Raw genomic sequence first — 9,465 nt, 5'->3', positions numbered from 1 at the left:
GCGCCGACATCATGTGCTATGAGAAAGCAGTCCGTCTAAACCTCCCGTCAAATGAAACTCTTATAGTCTACGGTGACAAACCTGGTACGAGTCTTCGCATTATATCAAGTATTCAAGCACAGAAATATCTGCGCAAAGAATACCACGCATTCCTTGCTCACGTCGTCGACACAAGCCTTGAAACGAAAGAACTAAAGAACATCCCGGTAGTGAGCGACTTTCCCGATATTTTTCCAGAAGAACTACCCGGGTTACCTCCGCAACGACAGGTCGAGTTCAGAATCGACTTGGTCCCAGGAGCTACTCCAGTAGCCAAGTCGCCCTACCGTTTAGCACCAGCTGAGATGCAGGAACTCTCTGGTCAACTTAACGAACTGCTCAGCAAAGGCTTTATAAGACCAAGTTTCTCACCTTGGGGAGCACCGGTCTTGTTCGTTAAGAAGAAAGACGGATCATTCCGCATGTGTATTGACTACAGAGAACTGAACAAACTGACGGTCAAGAATCGTTACCCGCTGCCTCGCATAGACGACCTATTCGACCAACTGCAAGGGGCGAACTATTTTTCCAAGATTGATCTGAGGTCCGGATATCACCAGTTACGAGTACTAGAGGAGGATGTTCCAAAGACAGCCTTCCGAACCCGTTACGGACACTACGAGTTCGTGGTGATGCCCTTCGGATTGACCAACGCGCCAGCAGTCTTCATGGATCTGATGAATAGAGTATGCTGACCTTATTTGGATCAGTTCGTCATCGTTTTCATTGACGACATCCTGATATACTCCAGAAGTAAGGAAGAGCATGGTGATCACCTGCGACAAGTTCTAGAGACGTTACGAAAAGAGAAGCTTTATGCGAAGTTCTCGAAATGTGAATTTTGGATTCGGAGGGTCGAATTCTTAGGACACGTGGTGAGCGAAAAAGGAATCCACGTAGACCCATCCAAAATTAGAGCTATTGAGAACTGGTCAGCACCTAAGACACCGACAGAAATTCGTCAATTTCTAGGTCTTGCTGGCTACTACCGCAGATTCATTCAAAACTTCTCACGAATAGCGAAACCTCTTACAACCCTGACCCAGAAAGGCATGACCTTTGACTGGGAAGAGAAACAAGAAGAAGCGTTCCAAACACTCAAACGAGCCTTGTGCACCGCACCAATACTATCCCTGCCCGAAGGAATAGAAGACTTCGTAGTCTATTGCGATGCATCAAATCAAGGGCTCAGATGTGTCCTGATGCAGCGAGGTAAGGTCATCGCCTATGCCTCGAGACAGTTGAAGACACACGAGGTTAACTACACGACCCATGACCTTGAACTAGGAGCAGTGGTATTTGCTCTGAAGATTTGGAGACATTACTTATATGGAACGAAGAGCACTATCTTTACCGACCACAAGAGTTTACAACACATTTTCGATCAAAAGGAGCTCAATATGAGACAACGAAGGTGGGTCGAGCTACTCAGTGATTATGAATGCGATATTCGTTATCATCCGGGTAAAGCCAACGTAGTAGCAGACGCCCTGAGTCGGAAGGAATATTCAGGTCGAAAAATCAAGTCATTGTCAATAACCATCCATTCACACTTGTCTAAACAAATTTAGACGGCCCAACTCGAAGCCATGAAACCTGAAAATGTGGCAAGTGAATCTCTCAGAGGAATGGACAAGAATCTAGAAGCCAAGGGTGACGGAACCTTATATTTCATGGATCGGATCTGGACACCGAAACACGGTGGTTTCCGAGACTTGGTCATGACCGAGGCGCACAACACTCGGTATTCCGTCCACCCAGGTTCAGATAAGATGTATCTGGATCTTAAAAAGCTATACTGGTGGCCTAATATGAAAGCAGAGATTGCTACCTTCGTGAGTAAATGCCTTACTTGCGCAAAGGTTAAGGTCGAGTATCAGAAGCCCTCTGGTTTATTGCAACAACCAGAGATCCCGGAATGGAAGTGGGAGCGGATCACTATGGATTTCATAACCAAGTTGCCCAAGACAACGGGTGGACTTGACACCATATGGGTCATCGTCGATAGATTGACCAAGTCTGCACACTTCCTACCTATCAAAGAAACCGACAAGATGGAGAAACTGACCAGGACATACATTAGGGAAATCGTACGGCTACATGGTGTGCCTATATCTATTATCTCCGATAGAGATAGTAGGTTTACCTCAAGATTTTGGCAATCACTACAACATTCCCTAGGAACAAGGCTAGACATGAGTACAGCCTACCATCCTCAGACCGACGGACAGAGTGAGAGAACCATCCAAACTCTGGAAGATATGTTGCGAGCCTGCGTGATTGACTTTGGGAAAGCATGGGATACTCATTTACCCCTTGTCGAGTTTTCCTATAATAACAGTTATCACACGAGCATCAAGGCTGCTCCGTTTGAAGCCCTCTACGGCCGAAAGTGCAGATCCCCTCTGTGCTGGGCTGAAGTGGGTGATACCCAACTAGCGAAGGGGCAAGTTTCTGACGTTACTCTTACCGGTCCGGAAATCATCCGGGAAACAAAAGAGAAAATCGTTCAAATCCGTGAACGATTGAAAGCCTCTAGAGACCGACAGAAGAGCTACGCAGATAAACGAAGGAAACCTTTGGAATTTCAGGTGGGAGACCGAGTCCTTCTCAAGGTCTCACCCTGGAAGGGCTTGATACGCTTCGGCAAGCATAGGAAGCTAAATCCGAGGTACATAGGGCCTTTCGAGATTCTTGCAAGAGTCGGCCCTGTAGCTTACAAACTCGATCTACCAGGCGTACTTCATAACGTACATTCTACATTCCACGTATCTAACTTGAAAAAGTGTATATCCGACGAGACTCTCGTAATTCCACTCGACGAAATCGAGATCAACGAGAGCCTCAATTTTGTGGAGGAACCAGTGGAAATCATGGACCGTGAGGTCAAGAGAACAAAACAAAGTCGCATACCCATCGTGAAGGTTCGCTGGAACGCTAAACGGGGACCTGAATTCACATGGGAACGCGAAGATCAGATGCAACGCAAGTACCCACATCTGTTTCCCTAGTCCACGAGTGTTCCCTTACTTTGAATTTCGGGACGAAATTCCCTCTAACGGGGGGGATGATGTGACAACCCGATATTTCAACTCTTTGTAATGATCTAATAGGTCAAGTATTGTAACCACTTATGAGTAATAAAATGTATAAATAAGTTCTACTTAATTTCCCTCTATGATTTAATGTCTCTGAACCATGATCGTGCGTAAAAAGATCGCCCAAATCCGAATTCAGATAGCGAAGTTATGAGTTTTTAAAGAGATTCCTTAAAAACGATGGATTGGTATTAAATAATAAAAACAATAATAAAAATAATTTCGGAATTTGCCGACGGAATCTAAACGAAAGTTGTAGATCGTAGTCTCACCTTCGCGGGGATATAAAGAACGTCGAAAACGGAGTTCGTATGAAAGAGATATGAATTTTTGAAGTTTGATAAATAATTTAAATATAAATTTTATTAAAAGTTCGGTATTATCCGAGGGAGGAGTCAGCCTTGGGCCGAGGTACGCGCCGCGTACGCTCGAACGCCCCGCGTACCCGAATGGAGGGTCTCGGATCGACCACGTCGCCTATGCGAAGCTACCGACCCGTCCCATCCGACCCGCGAACCCAGGAACTCGTCCCGTCCGAAGTGCGTAAGCAATGACGTACGGGTACGCGCTGCGTACGCCCGTACGCCCCGCGTTCGGAGGCGGTTCAGCAACTCAATAAATAGCATGCGAGCTTTTCCGAAAATATTGTTCATTTCCTCTCTTTCTCGCTCGATCTTGCCTCGATTTCCGTGCCCGTTCAAACCCGAAGCTCTGGTCTTTTTGCTCAAGTCCCGAGGGTCGATTTTACTCCCGAGATTCCCGAGAATCCCGAGAAAAATCCGTTTCGCGAGACGAAACTCTGCCCGGTTTTCGAGCTCGCTATCTTCGAATTTCCAAGTGAGTTTCATACCCCTTAATCAACCGTTTTAATTATTCTAAATACTTTTAAATGCTTTATGGGGGGGAATACAAGTTAAACACTTATAGTTATTGTTTCAGTCACATGTGACGGTATTAATCACATGTGATTAATAACTAAGAAACCAATGATTTTATCACTGTGCAAACGGTTTTACTCCAAAATGTTTTACAAACTCTTTTATTTATCAAATGCTTTATTGTAAACTTGGTTTTACTACTTATAAATTTGCATGCCTATATATGTATAGCTGTATAAATAATGTTTAAAGGGCTTAGGAAAGCCACCTATCCTATTTCCTTTTCCTCGATTTGGATGTGGTCTGGTGGAATTTAGGGTGACTATCCGAGGGTCGTTTCAATATTAGTTATATGTCATATATACGTGTTTAGACATAAAAGTACTTCCAATTTTCATGCTTATCAAAACATCATTTGTATGTTACCATCGGGGTAACACGGGATCATACTACTACGATTTCTAGATCAACGAGTCAGTTCATTCATGAGTCATTATTCATTACTAAGAAGACATATACAACGATACTAGAACGAGTAATATTTTATTACAAACACACGAATACTTTAACAATTGTGATCCACTGTATGGGTTCATGTCTTAATTGTCATGACCCGGGTTGTAGCCAGAGTCTCTTGGAGGGAGAGCGTTGAGTTTGCGTATAGATCTATACTGGATTGACTATCCTATACCTTTCTGTTAGCTACAGTGGGACCGGCAGGTCTACGGGTGCCAAACGTCATAACCTATTTTTCGACTAAACGTTGTCGATGTTACCAGTCAATAGTATGGTGCAACTTATCACACGATACCTTAATATAAACCCGGTTTAAGGTAGTTAGTACCACAGTAGTTCATATAAAACGAAACTACCGTACTACAATAAATTACCCATTACATTTTGGTGATAGTCTCACCTAAACTTAAATGTACAAACTATATTTTGTTAAATGATAGTTACACTTGGGAAATTTCACACTTTTACATCAAACGAGCATACAAACTGTTAAGCCTTGATAAAGGGCTACCTTTATACTTTGAACAGAAAATATAGGTTTTTCTGAGAGATTCAAACGTTTACAAACACTTACATACATTTACAACTCATACTTGCAGCAGGTTCAAAACGTTTTTGATAAATGAACCTCGACACTAAAATACTTATGAACTCACCAGCTTAATGCTGACAAACTCTTTCAAAATAACTTGTATTCTCAGGTCATCAGTAGACAGGTACCGATGCTAGCTTTTGAGAAGATGGAGCGCATTCAAGTCTCATCATACTATTTTGATTTATTATATTTTGGTGTCTAAAACTGTACGGAACACACTTGTATTAAAATGTTTATATTTAATGCAATGGATGATGTTGTTTGCTTATTTACAATTACTGTGTTGTGATACTACACATGACGTCCTCCGCCCCAGAACGTTTCCGCCATTATTGGTTTTGGGGTGTGACATATTCTCCCCCATAAAAGATACGTAAACCAAAAAGAGAGGGGTATGAAGCTCACCATGAGTTGTGGTTTCGGTTTTTGAAGGAAAAGATGAAGAAATTTCGATCCTAGCAAGTCTTCTTGGAGGATCTCAAACTTAGATGCTTCTAAGGTGCAAGATCACGAGTTTGATTCGGTTGAGAAGAGATTTTGATCAAATGAAGTAGCTAGATCATGGATTAGTCATCAACTTACCTTAGATGATGAATCACTTAATGAAAATCCTTAGACTTCAAGCCAAATTTTCGAGATCTTCAAAGGAGAAGAAGATGATCTTGAGACTGGTTTAGAGAGAGTTTTTGGTGAGGTGTGTGTGTTGTGTTTGGCTGAGAGAAGAAAACAGAGAGGAGGAGAGAGTGGTGATGGGATTGTTTCATGGAGATATTGTTGGATAAGGTGTCTAAGACCATAACTATTTCTGGTAAGTACTTGACCCGACTCGGCATGGTCGATTTGGGTTACATGGCACCATGAAATTGGATAAACTAAATGAGAGAAATAACACATATGGTTTATTAATATATTATAAGTTCTAATATATCAATAATATGATTTAATTAGTTTTGATCAAGATTTAATTTAGAATTAATTAAGTGATCAAAATATAACTAATTAGATATACGGCTAGATTAAGTAAATCTTCCATATCTTATATAGTGGGCTAAGAGGCTCCATGGATTGTCAAGTTGGGTTCAACCCATAGGATGCTCCATGGAGTTAACCCATCGATCAAGAAATGTAGAGTCATTGAATATTAGGGTTTACCTAATGTAACACATTATATAAGCAATGTAACTCTCCCCAAAATTGGTTACACTAAGAAATAAGAGGGTTTGGCCGATTTTGCATGCATTAGAGTATTCTCTCAAGTTTATTGTTTGCATTTGGTGTTGTGTGAAGCATTTGAGGCATCACACGTGAGGTGCTAGGCTCACAAGGTTTCAAGGAACACTTTCAACAACAAGGTATGTAGTTCTATCTTTTATACAAAGAAAATTGTACCCCATGTATGCTAGATAGGTTCATAACCTTGAAAAACAACTTTGCATGATTATTAGACAAACATAGATCCCAGGTTATTAGGGTTGCATGTACACTTAGGAAGTGTTAGAATGCTCAAAACCCATCAGTGGTATCAGAGCCTAGGCTTGTTTGTTGATTTTTGTGCAAACTGCTTGAAAAAAAATTGATTTTCTGTTTTCTACTCCTATGAACTCGCCGAGTCCATGGGGGGACTCAGCGAGTCCATGAACAAATTCAAGCTACTCATCGAGTTTGTTCTTGCGCTCGATGAGTAGAGGCTGCTGTGTTCAGAATTTCAATTTTAGTTGTTGGAAGTGGACTAGAAACATTACCTTAAATTGTTTTGGTACTTGAAAACTTGTTTTAGATGGTGTAATGTTTATTCTAATCCATTTACAATGACAATTATCAAAATTACAAGTTTTAAGTGTAATTTTTTATTCTTGAAAGTAGTCATATTCATGTTCTTGTTCTTATGATGTTTAGACGATCATAGGAATTCTTTGTAACCTATGTGGTAGATTAATTCATGATCATAATGTGTTTTAATGGAGTCCATAACTTGTACTCAAGTTATGGAAAACCATAAGTCACTTTGTTAAAAGCCATTAAAAGAACACATGAGTTATAAAAAAAATGAAGAGTCTTCATTTTTAATACTCTATTAACTCATAAGTTACAAGAAATGAAATTTTTTGAAAGGTTACAAAAATTGCCCTCAAGTTTTGGAACAAGTAAAGTCTTGATTAAAACTTTAGTTCCAACCCTTAGAATTTTAAAAGTTAAAATTCAACCCTTATACTTATAATATTATAAGTTAATAATATATATATATATATATATATATATATATATATATATATATATATATGTATGTATAAGATCAAAGTTGTCTTACCGCTAGTACGCCTCATTCACGAAGCCAATCTATAAGGTGGGTATAAGGTTGTTGCCTATAAAGTGGCAACTTAATGGGTGTCCACTCTCACCCACCACTTGCTTGACTGGTGGAGGGTCGTTAGCCGAACGGGTAGGACAAGGGAAAAGGGAAGGGCTCGGGTTGATGGCATGGCACACACCACAGTTTAGCCTGGGAGATAGATTCTGACATTCTGATATGATTTTGACACTAGTTTCGATTTGATAAATTTATTATGACATTTTGAGATTTATGATTCATGGTTTTTATCTTTTGGTAATTAATATTAGGATTTAGTAAGGATTTCAATTAAAAAAAATATGTTGGTATTTTTGGGACGTTTCAAAATGACTAAGTCACCCTTCACTGGTAGTTGTGCTAGGGTGAAGCTTTGTTGGACGTCATACACACAGATGTGTGTGGACCCTTAAAAAACTGCCACAAGGGATGTGAACCGCTTCTATGTGACTTTTACTGATGAGTACATCAGATATGGCTATATCTACTTAATCAAGCATAAGTCAAAAACCTTTGAAAAGTTCAAGGAGTTTAAACAGGAAGTGGAGAATCAGTTGGGCAGGCACATTAAGATGCTTCAATTTGATCTAGGTAGTGAGTATCTTAGTATAGAGTTCCTTGACTATCTTATGGAATGTGGAATTGTTTCACAATTGACACCTCCTAGGACACCACAGTTGAATGGTGTGGCTGAGAGGCGTAATCGAATCTTGTTGGATATGATTCATTCCATGATGGGTCGAGTTTCATTACTAATCTCATTATGGGGGTATGCCTTAGAGACTGCCGCCCATATCCTTAACTTAGTCCCAACAAAAAAGGTTGCCAAAACACCTCACGAGATGTGGACTGGTAAAGTTCCCAATTTAGACCACATCAAGATTTAAGGTTGCGAAGCTTTCGTGAGGCGCGAGACTCACGACAAACTCGAACCTCGGAGTGAGCGGTGTATTTTCATCGAATACCCATAGTTCTCCTTTGGCTATCTCTTCTACAAACTGAGCGACAATGTTGTCTTCATTACAAGGAGAGGAGTCTTTTGTGAGAGGGAATTCATAAGACAAGGAAACAGTGGAAGGAAAATTCACCTTGATGAAATTCAAGATTCAAGCAGTGAAGGAACCTCGAAGACTAGCAATCAACCTGAAGAGGAAACTCCTGTTGAACCAGCTGACGAGTTTGTACCTCTGAGGCGTTCCACCAGAGTTAGGAATCCACCTGAGCATTATTATGGTTTCCATATTACTATAGAAGGTGATGCATTTATCAGTGATAGTACACTGATAGATGAACCTAACAACTTTAAGGAAGCCATAGCAAGCCCTAAATCTATCAAATGGAAAGAGGTTGTGGACAGTGAGATTCAGTCCATGTATGAAAATCAAGTTTGGAACTTGGTTGACAATGTACCGGGTCGTAATACGGTCGGGTGCAAATGGATCTTCAAGAAGAAGAACGACATGGATGGGAATGTACACACTTATAAGGCACGACTGGTTGCGAAGGGCTTTACTCAAACTCCGAGAGTTGAATATGATGAGACCTTCTCACCAGTAGAGAAGATTAAGTCTATTAGGGTTATGTTAACCATTGCTGCATTTCATTATTATGAAATATGGCAAATGGATGTCAAAACTGCTTTCCTTAATGGAAAGTTGGCTCAGGATGTTTACCTGAGTCAGCCAGAGGGTTTTGTCAATGCAAAGTACCCTAATAGAGTATGTGTAAGCTTGAGAAATCCATCTATGGATTAAAACAAGCATCTCGCAGATGGAATCTTTGTTTCGATGAGAAGGTCAAAGAGTTTGGCTTTTCGAGGAGCGAGGATGAGTCCAGTGTATATGTTAAGGCTAGTAGGAGCATAGATAGCTTTTTGGTATTGTATGTGGATGACATACTACTCATAGGAAATAACATCCCAACCTTGCAGGAGGTGAAGTCCTGGCTTGGGAAGTGTTTCGCTATGAAGGACCTTGGAGAAGCTACATATAT

The sequence above is a fragment of the Lactuca saligna genome, chromosome 6, assembly GCF_052625555.1.
Source record: "Lactuca saligna cultivar CGN05327 chromosome 6, ASM5262555v1, whole genome shotgun sequence".
NCBI classification, from domain to species: Eukaryota; Viridiplantae; Streptophyta; class Magnoliopsida; order Asterales; family Asteraceae; genus Lactuca; species Lactuca saligna.
Note: the sequence above shows the minus strand (reverse complement) of the source record.